Genomic DNA, 27,392 nt, shown 5'->3' with positions numbered 1-27,392 from the left:
CCATATAGGGATCACGGTGTAGGTCGTTGCCTTCGTCAAACCATCCAGAACGTACGCGTTACACGCCTAAGCGCCTCTAGGCGTGGTGGAAACGATCGCTGGCAAAGAATTCGGGATCGTTATCGGGGGCATCCTGGTCCAAAACCTTGAAAATATTCCTTTCTATTTAATTTCCCAGAAATATACGTCTCTGAAATCGTGTCTGCAAGAGGATTCATTTTTTGTAATATTTCTCTCGGTACACCATTGTCAAGATTATTACTTTCAAGCAGAAATAATTTAGTAATTTAGTTCGTCGACAAAGAATAGAAAAATTAATTAAATTCTTTGATACCCAGTTAGAAAAAGAATATCGTGCAAGAATTAAAAGGTTAAATGTTACGTTATCCGAGTGATAGTTTGTTATAAAATATCAATTCAAAATAAGACCAAGCCTCTAGGCAGATTAATATTGAGGGAAGACGTGGAAAATTTTATTTGATTTTAATATTTATCTTCGAGAATTGTTATTGCATAGAGTTTATCAGGATAGTATCGAGGGATTTATTTGTTCCGTTAATAGTTAACTGAGTTTACTGTTAGGTTACAGCCATCCGGATTGGCGGTGCAGGTAAACGATTCCCCTCTCCTCTAGTGTTTCAGCTTGTCGGTAGTGTGCCAACATCTCGTTTCTCCGCAATACATTGTGTACGAAACCGGTAATCCTTCTTCGTCGGTCGTACAAGATCAATTTGCCGCGCGACGCGTGTGCAACAGTTGTAATCGCCCGAAAGCTAATTTTTACACTATTCTCAGTTCAACGGTTACGATTCATCCAAGAAGAATCAATATTATTCCCCCGGAAAGCTGCGTTTTAAGCAAGCAATTCGTATTTGGCACCAACGTAGCTTACAATAATATAAATATCTGTGACGGAGGAAAATAAACTTGTTTTTCAGACTCGAAACGTTGAAAATAGTCGTTTGATGGTGTCCGTTGTGTTTTCTTCTTTGTTGAAAACATAAGTTAGCGTGAAAACATTCGATCCCCGTTTCTGTGTTTCTCACGATAACAAACAACGAGCAAGCTGTTGCAGAAACTTTCAAATAGTCCTTCGAAGACGCATATTTAGCAAAAATTACAAGGTATTAGAATTTCAGTCGAATTTGAAAAATTGATATCGAATGATTCTGATGAATCGGTGAGAGGTACACCTGAACCACAGACGAGGTATATAAGTAGACCTTACACATTATGGACTTTTGTGGCTCAATCTGACTACCATACCAACCTGAAAATTCGGCGGTCAGTTGAGAAATTATCCACTGAATTAGTGTTGATGGGCAGACAGTTGTAGAATATTTAAGAAGTCGTGCTTTTTTTCGACAAAAAAAAAATTTCAAATCGTCCAAAAAAAATTATTTTTGGTTGCTGGAATCAATTACAATCATTTTTGGTCAATAAATATACCCCCGAAATCCTACGCATTTGCGAGAAAAAAATTGCTTACTAAAAATATAATCTGAGGCCTGAAATGTCTGTTCGAATTTTCATGCGAATCTTTAAAATGTCATAACTTTCGAACGGATTGGACGATTTTAATGTTTAAAAAAGCAAATTATGCGTATTTCAGTGAAGAATATGTGCAAATCGTAAAAATATTGGAAAAGTTGCTCCTTGAACTCGCAAAATGAGGAAAACCCCATAAAAATAGTTTAATTTTCAAACAGCCATAACTCCTACAATTATGAATATATTTCAATAAAACTTTTTTCTGAAGTAGAGCTCATGGGTACCTACAAAAAAGTATTAGACAACTTTTCTGTTGGGCGTCAAACAAAATTACTAAAAATGAAAAACGAATTTTTAAGAAAAATCGACAGGGGGTAGGTGCCTAAATTTTTCGACGGGAAAAAAATATTTCAAATCGTCCTAAAAAAATTATTTTTGGTTGCTGAAGTCAATTACAATCATTTTTTGTCAATAAATATACCCCCGAAATCCTACGCATTTGCGAGAAAAAAATTGCTTACTGAAAATATAATCTGAGGCCTGAAATGTCTGTTCGAATTTTCATGCGAATCTTTAAAATGTCATAACTTCCGAATGGATTGGACGATTTTAATATTTAAAAAAGCAAATTATGCGTATTTTGATGGAGAATATGTACAAATCGCAAAAATATTCGAAAAGTTGCTCCTTGACCCCGCAAAATGAGAAAAACCCCATAAAAAAGGTCCAATTTTCAGACAGCCATAACTCCTACAATTGTGAATATATTTCAATGAAACTTTTTTCTGAAGTAGAGCTTATGGGTACGTACAAAAAAGTATTAGACAACTTTTCTGTTGGGCGTCAAACAAAATTACTAAAAATGAAAAACTAATTTTTAAGAAAAATCGACAGGGGGTAGGTGCCTAAAATTTTCGGCGAAAAAAAAAATTTCAAATCCTTCTAGAAAAATTATTTTCGGTTGCGAGGGTTAATTACAATCATTTTTGGTCAATAAATATACCCCCGAAATCCTACGCGCTTTCGAGAAAAAAATTTATTACCGAAAATATAATGCGTGGGCAGAAATTCGACTTTCGTTGAAAATATTAGGTAATTGTATATCGTACATTTTGTAAATTTCAATGAATTTGATCGGTTTCATGACATCCAATCGGCCAATTGTGCTCGTAATAACGTATTACAATGTAAAGTGTAGATAATATCCGATTACGCAACAATGCAGGTTGCATAACCATACTAGCCATTCTTCTTGCTCCATAGTGCATAAAAAAAAATATATTTTTCTCCTACGATGTAAATGTTGCACGTTGTGTCCCACAAAGGGAACGGTCGATTTAAAATTACAATCTTCGAATAATTCGAAAGATCTTTGAATTGCAATTTTTTTAATACAATGTCTCCAAGTCTGGCTCTGCGTCTTCACGGTACGCCGTGCGGTGAAAACGTCCTTTGAATTTTTCACCGCGCGTCCACTCCGGCCATTATTCTCCGTGGCGCGTTATTTTAACATTAAAGCGAGTCGTTCGTTACTTTAATTACGCTCGGAGCGTGCGCCGTGCCCGCTCGTTAACCCTGGAGCTCATTTGATAATACGAAATCGCGATACCGTACGAACTCCAGACGGATGAAACGCGAAGACAAAAGGACAAAAGATGGTGAAAGACGGCGGAGAAACTGTCGCGTTATTTTCGCGAAAAGTTCGAATCTTGTTTCATTCTCCATTTTTCGCAGTCGAATTCATCGATCCGCGCGGTCGGAACGGACGATCCAGGGAATTCTTCTTTCACGTCGCGCAAAAAGCTGTTGACTGATCATCGGGTCCAATATATTGCCAGATATCCATCTTGTTTACCAAACGGAGCTCCGTGATTCTCTCGCGGGCGAAGATTTATCGACGGGCTCTTTTTGCAGCGGCGTCCATCCTCTTTCGCGGAGCACGGAGCCCACCTAGACACGGAGATGTTCTCGCGTTTTTCGATCTCTCCTGGAGGAAAGAACAGGGACGCGGATGATCGTGTTGCGCCCGAGCAAATATCAAATTGCATCGCCTTGCGCTTCGACAAATATTGATGCGCTCGTAGACGCGTCCCGATGGAAGTCGTTACCTCCCCGATAGCGTTAACCGATAGATCACGGAAGAATTATCGTCGTCGACGGGAATTAAAATCCCTGAATCGAACTCCGAATCCGAACTCGATTGATGTCTCAACTCTAACTTGGATTCTCTCTTTTCCTTGGCGAGGGACTGGTCGAAACGAGCAGGAAGTTCCGAGCACGTTTGGATTAGAGGACTCTTAGCGTATAGAGCAGATAATAGAGTTTAATCCCACGAGCTGGGTTTCGTCTAAACTCTGAACCCGAAACTGGACCTGGTTTGTCACGCGATTCCGTGTTTAGAGAAGCCTCTGTAATTCTGGGACTGGTTTCTCAGAGTTATTGCGATTTAACGCTGCCTCGGGCTACTTACCTTCTGACTAATTCTCGATTAGGTTTAACTCGAAAAATTGTCCGCTTAATCACCTAACCTGGAACCCGAAGAAGACGGGAGGTATCGCTGTTTGCATTGCTTGAATGTTTAAATATGTTCAATGCGCACTTCCGTAGGATGATTACCCGTTAATAGCTAAACAAACAAGCGAATCGAGTTTGCTCTGGCAAGTGGAATCCTTGGTATCTTGCACGATCTCTATAGCTGGGCGTCTAGAAGCTGCAATCAGCTACGGGCGAGCGAATCGACGCAACGACAGAATTGGCATGTACGTTATCGCTGCACGGCAACCTGCTACACGCATAAATATGCACGCGAGGAAATTAGTCCCGACGGGAAATTACACCGTGGCGTTGCCGTGGAGCGGCTGAAATCTCTGTTTACACTTTTAATCGATTGGATACTCGATACCTTTGGTTTCCTAACCGTGCCTACGAGCGTGCCGAGCGCGAAACCCGCCATTATTGTGCTCTTATTCCGGAGAACCTGTTTGCTATTCTTGCTTCGAAGATTTTCCGGGTATCAGATTATTTTGTGAACGTTTAGCGAGGCTAATGTTACTTTAATTTTATCTTTAGTCTCTCACCAAAATTTAAATATTAGATATTAAGTGTTTATACTATATGTTTACTAAGATAGATTTCCTCCACTTGTTCACTTTGGACAATTTTTAATAGGGGTTACCGTAATTATAAAATTTGGTCGAAAAGTAGATTAATGGAAATGTTTGATCGTTCTCCGTTTCGAAGGAGAATATCTCAGCGCTCGATACGATTTGGTACGCGACGCGCTCGATATTTGGCAAGGAAGGGCTGGTAATTTGCAACACGAAAGAGACTCGTCTCCTAACAGACGCAGTTCTCGGTTCACTGGCCCTCGCTCCCTTTTGGCCCGTATTAAAATGCGCCAGCATGATTCTAATAGAAGGCATTACCGGCCCGGGGCTGGATGCAAACACGTTGTAATGTATTCATATTGGCCCGGCGTGCTCTACGGACCTCAAAGTGAGGGCTCTTCCTCGGCTGTGATATTTGAATTTTAATGCGAACCTGCTCGTCCTCTGGCCTATCTGTCTCTCTCTTTCTCTCTCGCATTTCTCCCTTCCCCGGTGCCTTATCTCCGTCGCTCTTCCATCTATTCTTCCATCGCCCGGCTTTCGTCGGCACGGATATTCGAAACCATCGCATTTTCCGCCACCCATCGACCCAACAATCGCCGGATTTCCCCGGCCTGCTGCGCTGAATCTCGTAAAAAGGGACTCTCGTTCGGATCCCAGAGGGAAGATTCTTTCCCGGAGACGTTGTTCCTGTCCAACCGTGTCCTCCGTGCCTCCCTGGCTTTCGCCACCGATGTCTTTCGCACTGGGGATTGTTATTACGTTGCCGCCGGACCTCGTTATCGACTACGGTCCCTGACCAAATCTGACGGATCGTTTGTCTTACGACGTCCATGTCTTAACGGATCAGTTTCAGTTCGATAGGTGCTTGCCCACATCGTTTATCGACGATCATTCTTGTCGAGAAAGTCGAACGCGACGCGTTGACCCGTGAAACGCCCTTTCCGGGCACCGTGGCCAACACAAGTTACGAAATTCCACGGATTCTCGCGTACCAACGAGTCGAGGAACGCGGGATTTTATCGCGGGAAAGAAATACAGCGATGATTCTTAAAATGAACCCCGTACGTGATTCGTAAATTGAACGTTTCTATCCTCGGAGCCAGTGAAACGTGAAAATCGACATTTTAAGAATCATTACTGTGAACGACAACCAAACAAAGTACATCGAACCTAAACCGAACGAATCGATGGACGATCGAGAGATACGGACAACACGTCCAGGCACAAAGGTCGCGCTTCCGGTTTCGGAACGTGTTAAGCCTGTTATCGCGCTCAGCCAGCTCGATCCACTCAAATTTGCCCGGCATTGTGAACCGTCTGAGGGAATTTCCGAACTAACGGTCACTCGACCGCGGTGGAAAAGACTCCTTCAGGTTTCTCGGTGCGAAAAATAGATCGAAGGGAATATAAATGACGAGGATTATCGAACGACGTGTAAGTATGGTCGCGATGTATAAAAATTGCAGCCAGGTCCGAAGCGTTGAGTCGAAGATTACCCAATTTGGCATGGAGCGGCTGTATCGGGGACACCGATTCGAGGATTATTCGTTGCTCCGAGGAACTTTGCCCCAACACATCGAGGCCACGTTTCTCACCGATGCATCCGTGGAAGGGAAGGATTAAGAAAGCCCGGATTAACGTCTACGCCGTGGAGTTCAGAGATAACGAGACTGAGAGCCTGCGTTGCGCGAAGATCGTGACCATTTCTGTGAACGAGACGCCGCCATTATCATTCCGCTGTTTTCACGGAGAAATCTCCGGTACGGTTTTTCCGGGCACGCGTTTTCCCTTTTTCCGACCGGGAACCTCCGCCAGGACGGCCGTGTAATCGTATTTCACCCGGAGGATCCTGAAAGCTCGCCCTCTTTGCGTTCTTCGAGCGACGAGAAACGCGATCGACAGGGGAGACTCGAACGTCCGAGCAATCGTCGGATCCGACATTCTTGACCTTTGCGCCCCCTTGGGTTTTTTCTATCGTCGACAGGACGCGTTAAGTCAGCAGGATAATCCTGTAGGATCGGGCGAGCGTTCTCGTCATCCTCTTTTGCTCGGAAAAGGTCCGACCGAGTCGTCCGAGCGAATCGAAAGTCACCCGGACGACGGTGAAATAAAGATAACTGGGAGTCGAGGGCTCTATGAGACCGTCCCCTTGATTCTTCCCAGAGGAATTTTCCCATCTCCGGAAACGATTATCCCAGGAACGAGAATAGGGTCTGGGGTTAGAGGTCTGCCGGATCCATACGGTATCCCCGTGGATTCACGACACGGAGGAGCATCGATTTTGTTCCTCGATCATTATTTCCCATTTATTATCTGTGCAGACGACGCTGCGTTAGGCTAATAATTTTAATATTTAAAATTATTCTGTTTATTTATCACGTGAATTACATTATTTTGCCCAACTGTATCTTCCTCGAGTTAAACAACGTGTTACAATATTGTTCACGATAGACCTTAATACTTAGAAAATTGTACATGATATTCGATTAGGAATATTATAATACAGATTCTGTAATTTGAACACACGTCGAGGGAGTCTTTTTACATCGAAAATTGTCATGGTGGTCGACGCATCGAGGAAAATTAGTCTGAAATCGATGTTTCTCGCAACTCTATGAAGTGGAAACGCAAACGCGGTGGAACGAATAATTCCGCGGAAGTATTCATGGGGAACTTCCGCGAACGCTAACCGTTTCAGCAATTTTTGTCGAGCAGTTAACGCGTCAACGACGCTGTTGAAGCTATCCCGCTCTCTCAATGTTTCCCACTTCGACGCTCTTCAGCCACATAAATTATATTAAAAGCATCACGCCCTATCGCGAGAGGAGCAACGCTCGCGGTCTGATTACGAAAGTTTTCAAGTAAATTAATCGCTTCGACCCGCGTGTACGCTCGGGCGTGTTTCTCGCACCGTATAACGAACACCAGCCACCGGGCGAACCGGGTCACGGAACCGTGGAAATCGTGTCTTTGCCGTAGTTGCGCCGGCAATCGGTCGAAATAAACCGTTGGAATCGAGGGCTGGGGATGATTAAAAGTGTTCACGGGCTGGTATTTCATCCGTTCTTGGCACTGAAAGACGTTTCATCGTCTTCCGGCACGTTCGTTTCTTTTCGATTTTCATTCGACACCTTCGATTAGACCCGAACTCTCACAGAAATGTCTTTTATTATGTTTTATTTATTTGCGAGATAAACCCAGGATATAGAGAGTATACAAGCTAGAGAACGGTCCAAAGAGAAAGAAATCAAATACAGACGAACGATATAAATTTATCGAGCAAAACGAAATCGAGAAGTCCTTTACCGTTTCGCGATCGGTCTCTCCATTTACGAGATTTAAGCAGTGAAAGTTTAGCAATTCGAATCGTGGCGCGCGCGAGTCAGCTGACCCCGCGCCTGCGCGGACGTAATTCACTTGTATCCGTGCATTCGTTTACGCAAATTTTTCAACTGTTTATATCTCGATAACGAAGCATCCGATCGAAATATGGTAAAGGACTTTTCGACTTCTCTTTGCATGCTTTAGCGCGTTCCATCGTTTCGAAACAGGTTTCATATCGAAGTCGATAACAACAGGCATACGCGAAATGGCCCGATATGGAAAGTTGTATTAATCGTTAATCGTAAATCGTAAATCGACAGTGGCAATTAGCAAGCGGAGCAAGTGGCCCATCAAGTTCCCCCCGTTTCTCCCCCCTCGTCGGTTGGCTTGCGAATTAACAAAAAGGCCGGGCTTCGAGGAGCAAAAACGTCGAGAGGAACGGGGCTAACTGCCGCGTGTGCACACACAACGTGGTCACACGCGTTTCCCTCAAATTTCCTTCCTTGCCGGGTCTCCGGCAATTACCAAGTAACTCATTTGTGCCTGGCGCCCGGGTACAGAGACCCCGAAAACAGAAAAAAGGAGAGACGTTTTTTTCTTAATTAACGAGAACGAAAAGCAACGCCGGGGCCTCTGACACAAAGGAGGCCACCGAGAGAAAACACGTGAAAAGCATTGTCGAGATCGTAATTGCGCCACCGACCATAGGAACGATACAGTCGCCATTGTTAGCCGGAACGATCTGGCCGAGCGTTCCTTGGATATCAGCGACTCGTGATTAAATTGCACGGCTTCAAACCGGCGGTCTTAATTGAACCGTGAATCCCGCGGGCCATTCTTCCTCGAAGAATTCACCGAATGCATAATTTATTGCGAGCACGAGCGCGCCTCTCCAATTATCCTCCTCTATTAGCGATAGTTACACCATGGTGCCCTAAACCTCCGCCCGTTGATCTCTGCTCGCGAGGGTGATTTACGATCCGAACGAGGAATTAATTTTCATCGTTTCGCGGCCGCTGTTTAGCCGATATAAAAAAATAAATTTGGGTAAACCGTGGTTTGCGATGACTTAATACCGATGCATAAGTAATTCGTAACAGTGTAACGTGGAAAGAGAGCCAATAATTAAGTTTATTGGAGAATCTATCGTCGAAAGATAGTATTGGAACTCAAGGAACAGGGTGGGCAATGGATTTCGCGTGAATTACGTTGGTCGAAAATCTAAAGGACTTTCCCTCGAACGAACCCAATTAGTGGATCCTTTCGCCCTTTTTAAACTTTCAAGCAACACGCAGCCGGCTAATTTCTCCTGTTTCACTCGGTCGCTTTCCTTTTTTTTTTTTTAGGACGTATTTACTCCGTAAATAATGAGTGCGAGTCTCTCGTTATTTCTTTCCGAGCTGCTCGTTTTCTTTCCTCTCCGGTCGGTCTTCTACGCGAATACACGCGAACAACGCGCGCTCTACCGGGTCTAGGCCGAATCGAGCCCAGATACAGGCAAATAAGATGGCTGCTGGAGGAATGCCTCCAACGATACGATTCGTTCGTTTCTTTTTACTATCGAAGAATCCAACCGCGTCTCGACTACGTTCTCTTATTTTCTATTTGCTTTCGCGCGGGCTTCGAATAAAATTCCCCTAGTATCGACCGCTCCAAGTTCGCGCGACGCACAATTAGTAGAAAGTTCCTCGCGGTAAGCGTCGCTTTGAAGTTCGTCCGGAAAAATCTCGAGAAGATACGAAAAACATGCAGATTTTTTTAGTCGAAAGCATTCGAAATTTATTTGTTTATTTATTTGCGGGCGAAAGACCCATCGTAGAGGATTGTTTGTCCGGAAACTCGACCAGGTTCTACGAACTTAAGCCAATTCTTTCGCGATACGCCGAGGGCAGCCGGATTCGTTCGTATGCGCGGAACGTTTGCGTAATCATGCTTCCTCAAAGGTCTCCGCGTGACTGGATCGTGAGAAATGGGCCCGACGATCGAGTCGTGCTCGTTCTCGAGTGAGAGGAGTCGAATGGTGGTCGTGTGCAACCGATCGTATTTACATTCTATGCAGAATCGGGCCGTGAAACGTGCGCAAGGTTGACGCTGCCGGGAGGTCAACGACTGCGGGAAAAATCGCTGGGCGTGTCCGACGAACGTTGCACGCGAACCCATTGGGTGCTTAACCTTTCATCCATTTCCAAACTTTTCTACATATTTTCCTGCCCGCGTCACCATCGACTTGCTACAGAAAATCCTATCGTAGATTTTTTGAAACTTTAACATCGAGGTCGAAGTTAAATGGCCGTCAAACGTGGAACGCAAAATAATACATTCGAGGAATTTAGTACTCTGACGAACAATTAAGAACGTTGTTATGCATTCTAAACACGATTCAACGAAGGGTTGAAATCGACAGGTCGCTTCTGAGGTCACAAAATAAAATATCGTCGGTGATTTAAATATTTTGTTGGAAATAATTATCGAGGGAATAAACGTAGTCGATTTGGATGAGATTTGGTGGTTCGTCTCTTTGGAAATCGATGGGGGCAGCGTAGTGAGATCCGATCGGGCTTCTTTGAGAGGAGAATGTCGGACATCCGTTGGAGCAGGTTTGATAATAGAAATTTGTCGGTTTACGGGATGGGCGTGGACCACGCAACAGGCTCGCAAAGACCCGGGGCTCGTTCGTGCATTCTGCTCGCATATCCTGCCGCGAGACAATGAATGGCGTCGGAGCAGCCGGTCATTAAGGAGCGGTTTTACCGTCCGACTTGCTCCGACCATTTACGTACGCCGTCGCCAGGTCGCTCATAATCCTCCGGGAAAATAGAATTCGCCTGACGAGCGGGGGAGTTCAGGGAAATTAATTCGCAAATTGCGCCACACTGGCGAGGGTAGAAACGGGAGAGAGCGCGCACGGGGACAGCGCGACAGAGAGACGTACCGTACTAACAGTTTACTAACGACCGTGACCAATTGCTCGTTTCCGACCACACGATCGCCGCCTCGTATTTTCATTATTCTGTCGTCGCCAGGTGAACGGGCTACACCCGCGTAGCTGTTTCTTCGATCGACACGCGACGACAGTTCCTGAAAACCTACCCGACGCTTCTTGCTAACGAGGGGAGGATACGGGTGGAAAGCGAGCTTTCGAACGAAGCTTAAAATCCAGGCCACGGTTAATTGACGCAGCTTCCGTCGTATTAGCTGTTTATGATCGGTCGTTGTCGCGATAAAAATAGCCTCGTCTCTCGACGATTCTACGGATTCGGGTCGCTCGCGGCTGCCATTGTAGGGTATTTTATGGATTTGGAAAGTATTGGTTATTTAAAGAAAATCAATATTTAATGTCTATTATATATTTTATATAGCTTGAACTGATTCTAAATTTGGTTATTCGAATAAATACATTTATCTATTTATATTACAATCGTGAAGATCCGAATTTTATACCGATAATTATAAGGGGTGGTTCGAGTCGCGACGAAGAAGACGACGGAAGAAAATGGTTGTAAGGGCGTTGATCAGGCAACTTGTCCGTTCGGTTCCACGGTTCGCCACAATGCGGTTTATTCGCGGCCTCGGCGGAAATAGGAAGAAGAAACGGCGGCTTGATTAATCCCCGCGACAGATTTTGTGCCGGGCTAATTACGCCGAGCGAGTCGAGCGAGCCTGGCGAGGGCTAAAAGTAGCCGTGTCGCGGTGGAAATGTTCCGCCAAAGCGAAACGAGACCAACAAACACGACTTCGTATTCCTCGGGTTCGATGAAAATTATTTCTGCCGCGTTACGGGAACCATTTCCGTTTCGAACCCTTAACCCTTCGACGCACCGATTAGAAACCGTAAAGTAATAGCTAACTGTTAAAAGTAACTCGAAATGGAACTTCAGCGTCGCGAAAATTCTGAAACATTTTTGTTTGCCACGATTTTGGGGAACGATACGAAAATAAATTTTTTGTTGTTTGTAGGGTCAATATTTGGAAAGACGAGGATTCATAAACTATGAATCCTCTCGATATTCGTGCGTTTTCTTTTAACAAGATGCCACATTTTCGACGTCAGGGATTGAAAGTGACGCGGAGATCGAAATTAAGAGGACTCGTCGGAGCGATTTCAACCCCGGCTGCTTCCTCGGGATCGATTATTTACGGGAATTTCCGGAACGATATCGAGAGGCAGGATATCTCGTGATATCGGAATTGAAACCGAATTAAGGGCCTCGCGGGGATGGTCTGCGAGCTTCGTTAACGGAAACTTCTGATACGTTAATTAGCGTAAGCCCTGGCGAACTTATCACCTTGGAGATAATTACTCGCCCTCGCTTGAGTGCCATTTCTTCCAAGTGCGAACGGAATAACCCCCGGTCGACGACTTCGGGAGTATCGAGAACTTTCTCCTGTTCCTTGTGAGAAAGAGCAAACGAATTGAATTTTTATTCACGGAATTACGAATAATAATTTTAGGAGACGTTCGTCGACTGCTACTAGGCTCTCACATATTTTCTTTTAATAGTCACTCCCTTTGCTTGTTCGTACACTATAATGGTCAATCACTATAAATGAAAGGAAACTTCTCTGTTTATTATGAATTTCTTTTTATTTCTACCAAATGTTGTTCATTACCTTTGTGTCACACTTCTATTTTTTTCTCTCGAAATGTTTAAAATATAAGAATACTACAATATACAGTCTTTGTCTAAATCATCATTATAGTGTACAAATATAAGTGAAACTGTATATTCATATCGTTCTATTAATCAAGCTCAACTTAAATTACCAAGTAATATTTATGTGTACCATAACTTCGAACGTAGAATTTGACAAATATTGAATCCGTGAATCGAGGGTTGAAAAGGATCCATTAACGGATAATAGTTTAAGAATCAAATTTTGTATATTTTAGTTATCAAACATTTTCCTCGGAGTAAATCTTGATAGCGACTTCTCTTTAAAGTGCTAACCCAAACTTAACCCTGATACGATACTTTCCAGGGGTTGATGTTACGGGTGCAAACTCTCTGCGAGCGATCAGTTTCAAAACTCCGCGGCAAAGAAAGTCTAAATTAAAAATTACGCGCGTTACGACCCACTACGGGGTAACTTGGAGCAACCCCGGTTTTCCACGCTGTCGGCACCTTTTTACAGGGGTCGAGGGGTTGGGGTAAGGAAAAACAAGCAGTTAAAGTTCCGTCCAAGGAAACTTCCGTTAACGGTTAAACTATTAACGAAGATGAGGGGCGAGAGTGGGGGACCTTAAGAAGAAAATCCTCTTTGGAATTGTTATTACTAGGCTGGGAATGTTTATGCGCGCAAGAATATATCGCGTATATGCACCGAGATCTGTGCACGTATTTACGAAAAATATACTGAATCCAAACTGTTGCTTTGTATTATTTTTTTTTTTCAAGTAAACAACTTTGTTTTTGCTTCGTAACGAAAACAGTGGGAGAATATAAGCGCTGGAAGTTCCGGGGGCAGTATCTTTTCTAATTTGTCAAACGACCAAAACAGTGTCACATTTTTGGAACCTTACCAAGGAGTTTAATAAATGGAGGAACGTTATGTATTTGCTCGCTTCTGCTCTCGAAGAATATTTCTATTAAAAACACATTTCTAAAATAAAAAATAGTCGTAGCGGTATGAAATTATGAAAGTGTATAGTAAGCATAAACGAGTAAATATTTCGATACGGATGTTCCGTTGAAAAAAATTAAATTCCGTTAAAGTAATCAAACTGCAGGGCATATCGTGGAATTACTCGGAGTAAAAACCGACGTGAAACACGTTTAATGTCCGATTAAAGAAACGTGTACACATTTATAACGGATGAACTTGCAAAAAGGTTTATCAATATGTACTCAACGATTAGCGAGTATCGTTTGAGGTTTGTAACCCAGTTTTTAATCTTAATAAAAGCATGGAGAGCGAGGAAATAAGCAAAAATATTTCGTATTTAGTAATTTACGATCGGGGAAAGTTTTCTAATAACGTTTCGTTAAACTTGCGACCGCTCATTTGGCGCATTATCGGGTAATTTTTCAGTTTTTGACCGACGATCGGGAAACCAGGCGTGCGAAATTCGCGGCTAATTCGTTCGATTGTGGGCGTTACACCGTATAAATTATTACTTGAACCGCGCAGGAATAAACGAACGAATTATTGCCGCGCGTCGGCGTACCTAATCGAATCGTGGGATCGTTAACTCCCATTTATTTTCTAGCTCCCGACGACTCGGACAACAATTTCACCCCCGATTCACGGATTGATTTTCAATTTTGCCAACTTAGTTCCGCGGAACAATGGCTCGATAATCGCGTCTACGACGATGAACGAACCCGGTGTCAACCTCGTAATGTCCAACAGATTTTATCCCGTTCGAGCGAGTAATCTGATTTACACGGGCATTCTTCCGGACCCGGAATTTATTCGATTCTCATGGAATAATGTTACTCGAAGACTCGAACGCACGCTGCTCGGAAATAAGTGTCTTCACGCTCCATTTTCACCGCGATAACTGCAGCTCGTCGAAATTTTATTGGAGAATAACGAGTAAAAATTATAGATCCTAGAACAATTCGTAAATTGTCTAGTTTTGTCTGAATTAGAATAGAATTTTTGTCGTATAATGGCGATGATGATGACGGATGCATAATTTTTCAATTAGACTTAACCCTTTGCACTCCGAATTATATTTCAATTTTGTTACCAGCAGCTCCCAACGCTTTTAAGTGTTTCATTTGTAATTCACGTTGATTAAAAAATGGGAACAAACAAATTCAATTGAATATGTGTTTCATTTACACTACTGTTGTATTTTGTAATTTTCAAGTGTATGATATCTCTTTGGGGGCTCCTGAGATAAAAACTGATGTCCAGTCAGGCTCTACATAGGAGTGCAAAGGGTTAAAATATCAGAATATTCTCAGAAATTGGATCGTCGTACTCGCGGTGACTCGATACGATTACGAAAGTCCTATTACCAGTTTTGATTTGTGCCTGGCGAAACCAGTTGCTTAGCCTGGAGTACACTCGTTGCTGGTTGCACGAAGAATCTAACGATATGTAAATAAGTATTTGTTTGACGTACGAGGTGGGTCAACGTCTTTATTGACCATGTCGGGCCAAGACTGTGATTCTCTGCGTGCAGAACGGGTCTCTTGCGGTCGGTTAGATCGTAAATAAAGGCGGCACAGAAATTATAGTGGAGCGTAACGTCCATGATACCGTTGAGGTTGAGATAGAACGGGCAAAAATAATCGACGCCGGGGTGGCGTTCCCGGCTGCTTCCGGTCGACCCCGGGGAAACGTCATAATCACCAGCTTTTCAACTATTTCCTCCCTCGTTCGAATCTTTCGCGACACGCTCGGAACAAATTTTTAACGATACAGAATATGGGTGGTTCGCAAATTATTCCAGAACTGGCACCGGAGTAAATAGATCGTCGGGAGCTTAATTATTCCTAGTTCGAAAATTGTTTACTAGTTCAACTGTTTAACTATCTGTAGACTCTGTATTATATCACACGACAGCTGGAGTTATGGTAGATATATAGTAAAGAAAATAATTCGTAAGGCAACCCTCAAAGCTCGCTAACAAACTGGAAAGGCTCGACTGGACGAGTCTGGGGAGGATCGAAATCAAAGACACCGAGACTTTGAGACGGATAACGAACGTCTAACGAAATCCAACACCAAAGAGGTACGCCCGGTAGGTTAATTTGTCGCTCGATTGACCTAACTGCATGATTCAGTCCCCTCTTTGCGCGAAACGACTAACTGGGGCGATCAGCGAACAAACTGCACGCCTAATAACAAAAAGTACGTATTCCAGAGCGATCCGTTCCGTCGTTAGTACACTTGACAAAGTGCAAACGTCCAACGAGTTCCAGGGGTGGCATGCAGGGGAGGGGAAGTCAAGCAAGGGTTTGGTGTTGACAAGGGAAGTCTGGTTTGCGGCACAGGTTGTTCCGTGACGCGTCTACACGGGGAGACTCGATGGCATTTGTATCGAGTGCCGGTGACGTAGGCCGTGGCAGGGGTCGTTACGATGTCTGTTACGCCGTAGGGAGGGTGTGGATACTGATTTACAACCAGCAGTCACGGCATCGGGCCATCGTTCCAGCCGTTTGTACGCCAAAAGTACGTCTACCGACGGAGTCGCTCTCGGATAATGTAGTGGCGTGTCCGTCTTCCTCGGAGTCAGAGTCTCCGTTCTTCGTTGCCGTAAATAAACCGTTATCTGCGACAATTTTTCTTCCATTTTCGCGTCGTTTCGCCGTAAATCACGCACCCGTGCCTCGGATTCCCGCGTACGACCGAGTCAAGGCCCACAGTTTGGCATTTCAACTTTTAAAAAGGATCGAGGGATCGGGATTTCGAAATTTCTTTTCTTTACGCGTGGCTATTTCGGCTACTCTTATGATAGTTATTAGGATAGTTACACTAAAAATTTACGACCTCGTTATATCCCTCTACATTTTAGTTTGTATACAGGGTGTTCGGCCACCCCTGGGAAAAATTTTAATAGAGGATTCTAGAGGCCAAAATAAGACGAAAATCAAGAATACCAATTTGTTGATAGAGGCTTCGTTAAAAAGTTATTAACAATTAAATTCAAAAATTTCAAATCATTCTGGAAAAATTATTTTCGGTTGCGGGGGTCAATTACAATCACTTGTGGTGAATACACATACTTCCGAAATCCTACCCACTTTCGAGAAAAAAATTCGAGCAAGTGCTGAAAGTTTTGGGTGAAAAAAAGACATTCGAATCGTCTTGGAAAAATTATTTTTAGTTGCAGGGGTCAATTGCAAGCATTTTTGGTCAACAAACATAACCCCGAAATCCTACGCATTTTCGAGAAAAAAATTCCTTACCGAAAATATAATCTGAGGCCTGAAATGTCTGTCCGAATTTTCATGCGAATCTTTAAAATGTCATAACTTCTGAACGGATTGGACGATTTTAATGTTTAAAAAAGCAAACTATGCGTATTTTGGTGGAGAATATGTACAAATCGCAAAAATATTCGAAAAGTTGGTCCTTGACCTCGCAAAATGAGAAAAACCCCATAAAAAAGGTCCAATTTTCAGACAGCCATAACTCCTACAATTGTGAATATATTTCAATGAAACTTTTTTCTGAAGTAGAGCTCATGGATACCTACAAAAAAGTATTAGACAACTTTTCTGTAGGGCGTCAAACAAAATTATTAAAAATGAAAAACGAATTTTTAAGAAAAATCGACAGGGGGTAGGGGTGTCTAAATTTTTTGGCGAAAACAAAAATTTCAAATCGTCCTAAAAAAATTATTGTTGGTTGCTGGAGTCAATTACAATCATTTTTGGTCAATAAATATACCCCCGAAATCCTACGCATTTGCGAGAAAAAAATTGCTTACCGAAAATATGATGTGAGGCCAGATATGCTTCCCTGAAATTTCATGCAAATCTTTAAAATGACATAACTCCTGAACGGATTGGACGATTTTAATGTTTAAAAAAGCAATCGACGCGTATTTTAGTGAAGAATATGTAGAAATTCTAAAAATATTAGAAAAGTTGCTCCTTGACCCCGCAAAATGAGAAAAACCTCATAAAAATGGTCCAATTTTCAAACAGCCATAACTCCTACAATAGTGAATATATTTCAATGAAACTTTTTTCTGAAGTAGAGCTCATGGGTACCTACAAAAAAGTATTAGACAACTTTTCTGTAGGGCGTCAAACAAAATTACTAAAAATGAAAAACGAATTTTTAAGAAAAATCGACAAGGGGTAGGTAGGTGCCTAAATTTTTCGTCGAAAAAAAAAATTTTTAATTAATTCTGAAAAAATTATTTTCGGTTGCGGGAGTCAATTACAATCATTTTTGGTGAATAGACATACCCACGAAATCATACTCAGTTTCGAGAAAAAAATTCAGTAGGATCGGAACTTTAAACATTAATAACTGTTTAACGAAGCCTTCATCAACAAATTGGTATTTTTCATTTTTGCCTTATTTTGGCCTCTAGAATCCTGCATTAAAATTTTTCCCAGGGGTGGCCGAACACCCTGTATATCAAAATTAACACTAAACCTATCACGGCCGGTCAAATGACCGTTTTTTAAATTTCGTTCGGAGTTTCTAATATACAGTGTTTTTGTAGTATACATGCAATTAATTTTTCAATGTTCACTTTTATTCTAATTGTTCGTTTTTTGAGAAAAATATGTAGTTTGTTTTGTCTTCCGCGGTCGGTCATCTGACCGGTTGAACGATTTATATTTTGTTGTAAAAATCAAATTCTGGTTAATTTTCGACGTAAATAGCAAATATACAGGGTGTTCGGCCATCCCTGGGAAAAATTTTAATGAGAAATTTTAGAGGCCAAAATAAGACGAAAATCAAGAATATCAATTTCTTATTATATATCTATAATTACGCTATCGGCTTGTTCGAACGCTCATTTTAAAGGGCATTTCATCCCCTATCAGAAGAACATAACTACTACTATGATTTATACTGTCTTCTATGTTTATGTTCGTATTTACTTTGACACTATGCATTCAAAAAAGTTTCAGCACTTCCTATTGACTATACGGCCGATGTGCGATGAAACTGGAATTGTTTATTTGATTGAAAATGAACTTTGTATATAGGATGCTTTTGTAATTACTAGCCAGCATTTATTCGGCTAAATAAATTAATTAAATAAAATAATTGTTTTCTCTGGAATTAACTACACAAATCTCTCTCACACGTACTCGATCGTATCACTAGTAGGCCCAGAACGAAACACTGCTTTTCTTTTCTACTGCCCCATTACAGCAGCGAGATTCCATTCCGAATTATTCAAGTTACAATAATATAATGGTCGATCCCCCAGCAATTTCGAAGTCCGACAGAGGCTTTCTGGTGGCAAGGGATGTTTTGCCACGGCGAGGAGGAGTCATCCAGCAAACGAAGGGGCAAATACAACCAACGAGTGCGCGCCTCCGACCTGTAGTAAATATTTAGATAGGTCTGAGCACGCAGAAGACGGGGCAAAAGGGTACAACGGGCACTAAACTGTGAATTTCCTCAGCTAGCCACACGCGTGCCAAGAGGTTATCGTTCCGGGAGCTTACTCGGCCCCATTAAAAATGCAACAACGAACCGTGCCGCACAACCTTCCACGTTCTGTCTGCGTTACTGGGAAAACTCGCTCTAAACTATAACGATCTATCCTTTCTTGCCCAGAAATTACAGGATTCTTCGAAGCCCTTAGCTCTAAAGTCTCGATAAAATTTTCCTCTCAAGTTGCACTCTGGAGCTGACGGTTCAGGCGTAAATACGATCTTTTAAAGTCTCGAGGGACCTTGCCTGACAGGTTCAAAAAATCCGGGTTGTTTTTGTTTCGAAGTCAAAATGGAACGGTACAGAGAACGCAAACTTCTGTTTCCTTAATACAGGGTATTAGAGGGAACTTCAAAATGGAATTATTGCGGAGAGCAATTTGAACGCTCGCTGTCACGATAGATTGAACTTTGAATGTTTGTCCCAAGTTAGGATATTAACGACACACTCTCGTCCGTGGGAAGCAAAGGGATGTCCGGATAATCCTCGACTCTGGCTTCGAGCGTGACTTCCGGGACGCATTTGCAGCCGGGTCTTTGTGTCGCGGCATTAGGACGGAGCTTACGAGCTTAATGACGGGTCTTAAACAGTCCCTTTGGAAGCTCGATGGCCGAAATTTCATTGTTCGCCCGACGTTTCGGGTTTGGGTGTGCCGACTACACGGCAGCTGCGAGGTGTCCCGGTCCACAGAACTTCTCGTCTCCTTCGATCTGTCGTCTCGCTAATGAACGACACCGTGACTTCGTTAATACCGTTAGTTATAGGGCTAATCCAATTGACATGTAGAAATTAGATTTTGCCGGATGTTGGCCTTCGGGGAGTGCGTCGTTCCCGCAGAAGTTTTGCTCGAAATCTACCAGCGAGTCGCTCCGGTCCGATTCGTTTAACTTTCGCGACGAAACTCAGCTTTCTATTGGTCGACGGGGATTAGTCGACTGTCAGTTATTCAATAGACGGACCAAACGCCGGAGTAAACTGCCACGAAAATGTACCAAAGTTCGTCGAATGGAAACGACTGTGTTCGAATTAGGTTACGACGGGACAAACTTTGTCGCGTCTCCGTAGCGAAAGAACAGTAGCTTCTAAGTTTCGGCATAATTTAAACTCTCGAATCTACGCGCGTTTTCATAAACTGGATGTCTGTCGCGATACGCGGTACGTCGTCTCAAATAAAAATTCATTTCTTCAGCGCGATAAGACGCAGCGACAGTTTCTTTGAAAAAATAGAATTCAACCAGACGACTTTAAATCAACATCGTGGACGAATGTAATTTAAAATTGTAGCGTGTATCTTCCCAAAATATTAAGGTCCGACGATTTTCCGTGCGTCTCGTGATTATCGTTGGAGCCATCGATGTGTGGCGGCACCTCCTATGCTCGCCACCAGAGGGACCGCGCTCTCACAAGCGCTCGACCGACTCTTTAGTTGCTATACATGTATACACACCTCGACTGACTTCCTAATATCCCAGTCGTCTAAGGCAGGGCCTGCTAGAAAGCCTTATTGATGGTCCACTAGCAGGCTCGGATGAAACGCGCCCCCTCTTTTCCTTTTTTCTGTCCTCCTACGAAATTCTCACGAGTTCCAACCCGCAGTGACGCAGCGCCACAGATGCTTACGTACGAAAAAGTCGTTCTGTCCATGGCCCGCATAAAGTCCAATCGTACCAATCGAGCCATTGCGCAACTAATACCGCCGGGCACTTCAGAACCAAACTGTTCCCACGAACACACAGCGATCCCGACGCAGAATCACATCGTTCGAGTTCGGAGCCAACTTGGGATCTCGACTTACGCGAACCAGAAACGCGTTACAGGTTCGCGAGCACGCGCGCAACGAATGCATGATCGAGTTAATCGCGCGCGAGTCGAGGTTTCCCTTTGTCGGTTCGGTTAACTGGGAGCAAATTTCCCGGAATGGCGGGCATAATTTCCATTGTTTTGAAATTTGGCGTACGCGTTCTCTCGACTAACGTAGGTTGCTTCGTATTTTTGCTCTTATCTTGACAACCATCGGTGATTATTATATGTCGTAATAACATAATGTGAAGATTATTCAATTTTGGAGAGAAAAGGTGGAGTACATTTTCTCTCCATTCATGATAGTTTCGTTGTAATTCAACAAATATTGAAGAACTTTGGTTAGATTGGGCATTTTTTGGGTCGGTGCATTTTCATTTTTATCTCGACAAGTATCGGTGCTGTCGAAATTATGGTAATAACTTAATACGAAGCTTATTAAATTCTAGACAAAAAAGGTGGAATGGGATTTCTTTCTATTTATGATAGTTTGGATAATTCGACAGCGAATATCGAAAAGTCTGAGCAGCTAAGAAGGATCAGAAGTTTCGCATCGTAGGAAGGGCTCGAAATAAACGGGTATAGTCGCAAGAATGGCGGTGGTTCGCAGATACTGAGAGCTGGGAAGAACCCGCGGGTCAAGTGGAAACGTTGCTCAGATCGAAAAGAAACGAGTATCGAGCAAGAGAGAAAGAGAGAAGAGCTATAATTATACGGGCGCGATAGCACTGCTCTCAGTCACGAGAAATGTACAAACAATCGAGGGAATCGATAACTCGGACACGGTATCCCCTTCCATTGCCCTTTATCTCGTTTCTGTGGGTTCCTTCTATTCCGAATTCAGCTTGGAACGACCTAGAAAATAACGTACAAGGCGAGGTCGACGGCTTTCTATCCCCCAGCGAGAATGGTATCCTTTAAAGATAACGCGATTCGGTTCGCTCCTTAACGAACAACAATTTCGGAAACTGGGAATTAGAAACAAGATACCGAGAAATACTCTTCCTTTTGCAAAAATGGTTTACGTCAATTTAGAGTCCGCCCACTAAGTGAGTCGTATCGGTGAAACAATGAATTCGACTCGCAGTAAGGTCCAACACACCTCGAGCGAGTCCTAGCCGATTTCAACCGTAAACCCATCCAGAATGGATGATCTAGATCACCGACCGGCAGTTCGTTCGAGGATCGTTCTATCCGAAATCGTGATATCGTAATCCACGTCGGCGAGTCGTAGCTTATCCCTGCGAGGAGAATCTACCGCGTAGAGATACGCGTCTACCGGTTCCGGAGAACACCCGGAGGTAGAATCGAGATTCCACGCAGCAGGTACCAGGAAGTAACGAGGTTATCGATGGTCGTCGGTTCACGACGCGGGGTAAAATCTTCGCGAATTCGCGTCGACTCGCACACGCGTAATATCGTACGTGTGGGGAAAACGGAACGAAACGACGACGTCGCACGGAGCCACGAAAGGAGAAGAAACTCCGTCACGAGCCGGGGATCCAGTTTCCATGGATATTGGTTATCGATCGTGCCAGCCTGCTACCTTTATCGTCTTCGGGGGCGAGAGAAGGTGGCTACGTATCGCGGCACCCTCCTCCCTTTTACCAGCCGCAGTCCTCTATGAAGTCATAAAGTTTCGACCGGGGAAAAAGAAACTTTATGCATGGTATTATAATACGTTTGTCATATTCCGCGGGGGTCGAATTTGCCCTACCGCTTTATTGCATACATTCCGGAATCACTGCGCGTGCCGTCGTTGCGATATTACTGCTTCAGCGTATTATGCTTAAAATTTGCGCTGGGCGAACATTATTGGCGGCTGGGATAGCGATTCTCGGACGGCTTTGCAGAATATTCCGATTACTCGATCGACTGCGAATGATAAATAGGTCTTCGTGTGGGGTAACATTTGTAGTTTCTTCAGGGAGAGGAATATTAACACTTAAGTGGGCTCTCAATCTCAACTGAATCATTTTACTTAATGTTGATTTTTACCAAATTGGTAAATGGAAATCAACTTTCCTTTAAAGCATTCAAAAAATAATGAACTAATAGAGGATTGCGTAAATTAAGGCGGATTTATTACGTAAATTAATTTTTATTAAATTAAGGATTAAGACTACTTGTCGAGACGTGGGTTAGGACTAGGATAGAACACCTTCTGAGTGAATTAGAATTGTGAAACGAATTGTAGAATATTAAGACTGATCAATATCATTAGTTGTGGTTAAAAAATATCTGGGTAACCTTCAGTATAATTGCTTCAGAGACCAGAATATTAAGACTGCTTGTCAGGATGTGGGTTAGGACTAGGATAGAACACCTTCTGAGTGAATTACAATTGTAAAACAAATTGTAGAATATTAAGACTCACCAGTATCATCAGCTGTGGATGAGGAATAGCTCCTGATCTGGGTAGGTTTTAGTATAATTGTTTCAGAGACCAGAATATTAAGACTGCTTGTCAGGATGTGGGTTAGGACTAGCATAGAACACCTTCTGAGTGAATTACAGTTGTAAAACAAATTGTAGAATATTAAGACTCACCAGTATCATTAGCTGTGGATAAGGAATAGCTCCTGATTTGAGTAATCTTCAGAAACCAAAATATTAAGAGTACTTGACAAGATGTAGATTATTACTTGAATAAAATACCTTCTGAATGAAATATAATTGTGAGAGGAATTAACTTTTAAATTTTTCTTCAATTTTGTTACAGGGATCAAGGATCAAAATCGACGTCGAGGCGATTACACACGGAGGTTTCCACTCCAGCATCCATAACGTGAGCCCCCATGTTCAATATTAATTATTTATCTTTAAAACCACTCGGTAAAAAGCTTGCACCAGTCGTCGACTCCTCCCTGCATCCTTCTTCATCGCGAGTTTTTGCGAGCACTTGGTAGCTGAATCTTTTCTTCGGTGTAATCTACATGTCCCGGGCTAAATTACTCGAATAAATTGCGGGGTTAACTATCTGGTACGTTGTTTATCTCCGTCCCTACCCTTGCCAGGGCAACCCCACGGCCGCACACGCTCCGCACGATGGCGGGGGAACCTTTTAACCGCAACATTATCGTTTCTGGATGGCGTACATCCACTGTATCATTGTACGCCTAGCGGCGATCGTGCTAGAACACGCGCACGTGCACCGAATTCCCGTCGAAGACGTATCACCTTAGGGCGTGTACCTTCGTGTTTTTTAACAGCGTTTCGGTTCGAACGATTTTCGCGACGACGGAGTTCACGAGGTTCGGGGTAACTTCTGCGTGGGGTTGTCTACCCTTGACCCGAATACGCGCCAAAATCGATTCGCGGACCATCTCCTTGCTCGCCACCTTTTCCAAAGGGATTACAACGGCTTGGAGGTTTCGAAGAAGTTTTCATAAATCCGTGAGTCCAAGTCTCAACACACACTTTGTTTTATTTATTCGTACACGGAATAATTGATGAACAAAACTGGGGAAGAAATTTACAATAGTAGAGATGACGAATAAGTTTTGAATTTTACGTTTAAATCTACGGAAATTGAAGGAAATTAATGACCTATCGATGCAAATATTAATTGTAATTGGGTCCTTCTTTGTTATCCTCTGTAATCATTCCTTTTTGTTTTATACACTCGTGGATGGTCTCTCTCGCCGCGCCGTTCGAACGATAAACATGTCGATAAACTTTGACTTCTGCGGGACGGGCGTTCTATCGAAAACACGGGTTTCTTTGTAATTATGTCAACTCGAATGGCAACATAAATTGCTAACAAATAATATTTACGATTCTCGTAATCGCGAACCCCCGTAAATCTGATCTAAAGGCTATCGTAGGTCTCGAATATTGACTCCGTCCACAATTTGAAGCCAAAAGTTTTTGTAACTTCGAATAATTTCGATGATTTACGAGAATCGAATAGCGACCTTGACATAAATTTCGTATCGTCTGGCATTATCGAACACCGAACCGTGGACGGTCAAGGCTGTCGTCGAATTTTCGTTTCTTCGCGTTTTATCTGTCCCGTCGTCGGCGGTCCATTGAAAATTCGAGGACACGGTGTTTACGAGACTCTGGCCGGGAAGTTGCTCTGCAAATTTGTCAGCGCACCCCTCCCCAACGGGGAGTTAATCTAACTTCCTTCGAGGATTTCGTGCCTGGCACGCGTAATTAAATTTCGAAGCAACGTAAGCGAGCAATTGCTGCGTCATCAGCGTGTTTTCGACGCGGACCGAGGCTTTGGGTCATCGTGCAATTATCTGCTTTCCCCGGTGATACCGTCTTCTTTCCGATACTTCTCAATTTAGGATCGTTACGAGTCGTTATGAGAAGTTTCTTTGAAGGAGTTTCCAAAGAACACCCGAGTCCACTGGATCAATGTCACTTTCCAGTGTCCCAACTACATCGTCTCGCAGGTCTAAGATCTCCCACGGTTACCACGTTCCTTAAAGATCGATCATCCTCACGACGATCTTCGGGAACCGCGGAATCCTTCGTCTTCTTCTCATTATGGATCTGTCGTATCTGGAGTTACCAACTTCTTCTGGTCTGGCTAAGTTTCTTTTTGGTGCTTTTTTATAGAGACAATGATAGATATCAACGTTCTACAATTTGTGCATAATGTTTCAAACACACTATGTTTGTTAGAATTTTATTTAAAGCACGGTTTCTTGCTGATAATCCACCCTTTGTTATGGGGAATGTTTGATTTCTATTTGTCCCATTCAATTGCTCAGTGTCTTATGTTAGGTAAGTTTTTTTTCAAGTAATGACTAATTCCTCCAGCTCTAACATATTAGCATTTATCACTCTGTGTGATACTTCAATTGTTATAGAGCTAGATAAATACTGCAAATTTTTTTGAAGCAGTTCTTCCAATTCTAACATACTATCATCCATCGATGTGTATGATATTTCAATTGTTATAGAACTGGATAAAATTTGCAAATTTTTTTGAAACAAGAATCATCTCCTCCAGTTGTAACATATTCTGTCATCCATTAATCTGTATTATATTCCAATTGTTATAGAGCTAGGTAAATCTTGCAAATTTTGTTGAACCACGGGCCAACTCCTCCAGTTTTTCTATCATCCATCGCTATTCCAATTCCTCTACAAGTAGATAAATTGTAATCTGTAGACATGCCCTCCCCAGTTTCAAATAATTCCATCCAATCTATTCTGGTATTTAAGCAGAAGCAATTTTCCAGTAACCAAAATTGCTCCGAAAGTGGGGTTGCATTTCAGCCAAGGTATTCGGTTCCATTGGAAGCATAAATTCGGTAGATTAGGCGTCCTTCGTGAACCGGTGGATAATGCAGCCTACATTCTCGCAGAGCCTCTCGGCCACTCATATCTTAGTAAACGACGAAACAGTCGCTTGTCAACGACACGTTATATACGTGTTTGCTTTAACGACCGAAATAACGTGGAAGCTCGGCCGTTTACGTCTCCGGCGTGTAAATTAACGTCACGCTGGCAGACAGCGTGAATGACTGACCAGCTGCTCGACTTTTCATGGTTCGCGCCGCGTACAGAATGTTTCAGTAACAGGTGGGCACCGACGTTCGGAGGATTCTGCGTTTGAAACGGGCAACAAAAATTTTTTTCCACCTGTTCCCCCTTTGGGGGGAAAAGAACGATCCCCGAACAGTTGGGTGGCGTGGACCTCGGGAGGGCCGGATCCACTCGTGTTAAATAATATCCTCCACCCCTCGACTTAGAATCAGGATTTTGGAATCAGGATCCTCCGAGGTGAACTTTAATAAGAATTCTGTTTGTACAGTTCTGACTCGTATTAAATTCTGTAACAGATCGAAAGTCGGGTTTCATGCATTATGTAACCGGAAATGCTGCCTTCTAACAGTAGATGCGGCGAATTAGTGTCTTCTGGGACCGGAGTCGACGAGGTTATATTTTAAGATCCCGGTAGACGCAACCCCGAGGTTGTATAGTATTGACTGAGTCGTAAATAATGTCCACCTTAAGTAACGTGTTGCCATGGCTTCTAGGAATATGCAAACTCCACGGTTGTTTTGATCGCGACTCTCAGCAAAACATTGTGTTTTGAGCGACGAGGAATTGTTTATTTCGAGCTATCAGGGAAACAGGAATAATTGGATCTAGGGAAACTTGTTGACGTTGGTTTGTCGGAGAAAATTGATTTGTTTCTAATTGATTCTGAATATTGATTATATTCGGTGTTGTTAAGCGAATAGGGGAACGAATTGGGACGACAAGAAGGGTGACGGACGAGATCGAAGTCGCCTAAATTGGCAGTTGACTGGTCGACGACGTGCGTTAGATAGAACACACCGCCAAAATGTCTGTGCTACGCGAACTGTCAAGGGGGCTGTTGCACGCTACGCAGATTGCCAGTTACGCAACCGTCGCATAGTCACCGAGATCATCACCTGGCCAGTCAGTCATTCATGCAGCGTGCGAACGCGCGCCTTAGTCGTCGGGCCTGGCGTCGACCGTCCGCGTTATTTTCGTCGGGGTACACTATTTCCGTTGGGGTAGCACCTAATTGAGTCTACGGGTTGTGATGATCTTATATCGGAATTTGGGTCGACTCTCGAAACGAAA

General features: G+C 43.1%; 1 protein-coding gene across 1 annotated transcript in view; it reads left to right on the top strand.

Moving 5' to 3' along the window:
* Alpha-man-iib (alpha-Mannosidase class II b) overlaps positions 1–27,392 on the top strand; it is a 146,551-nt gene that overhangs the window by 12,064 nt on the left and 107,095 nt on the right. Inside the window, exon 2 of the mRNA XM_076774460.1 lies at positions 23,536–23,601. The gene's annotated coding sequence lies outside the window, so the exon portion shown is untranslated. The remainder of the gene's footprint in view (positions 1–23,535; positions 23,602–27,392) is intronic.

The sequence above is a fragment of the Colletes latitarsis genome, chromosome 10, assembly GCF_051014445.1.
Source record: "Colletes latitarsis isolate SP2378_abdomen chromosome 10, iyColLati1, whole genome shotgun sequence".
Classification (NCBI taxonomy): domain Eukaryota; kingdom Metazoa; phylum Arthropoda; class Insecta; order Hymenoptera; family Colletidae; genus Colletes; species Colletes latitarsis.
Note: the sequence above shows the minus strand (reverse complement) of the source record. Positions and strands in the feature narration are given on the sequence as shown.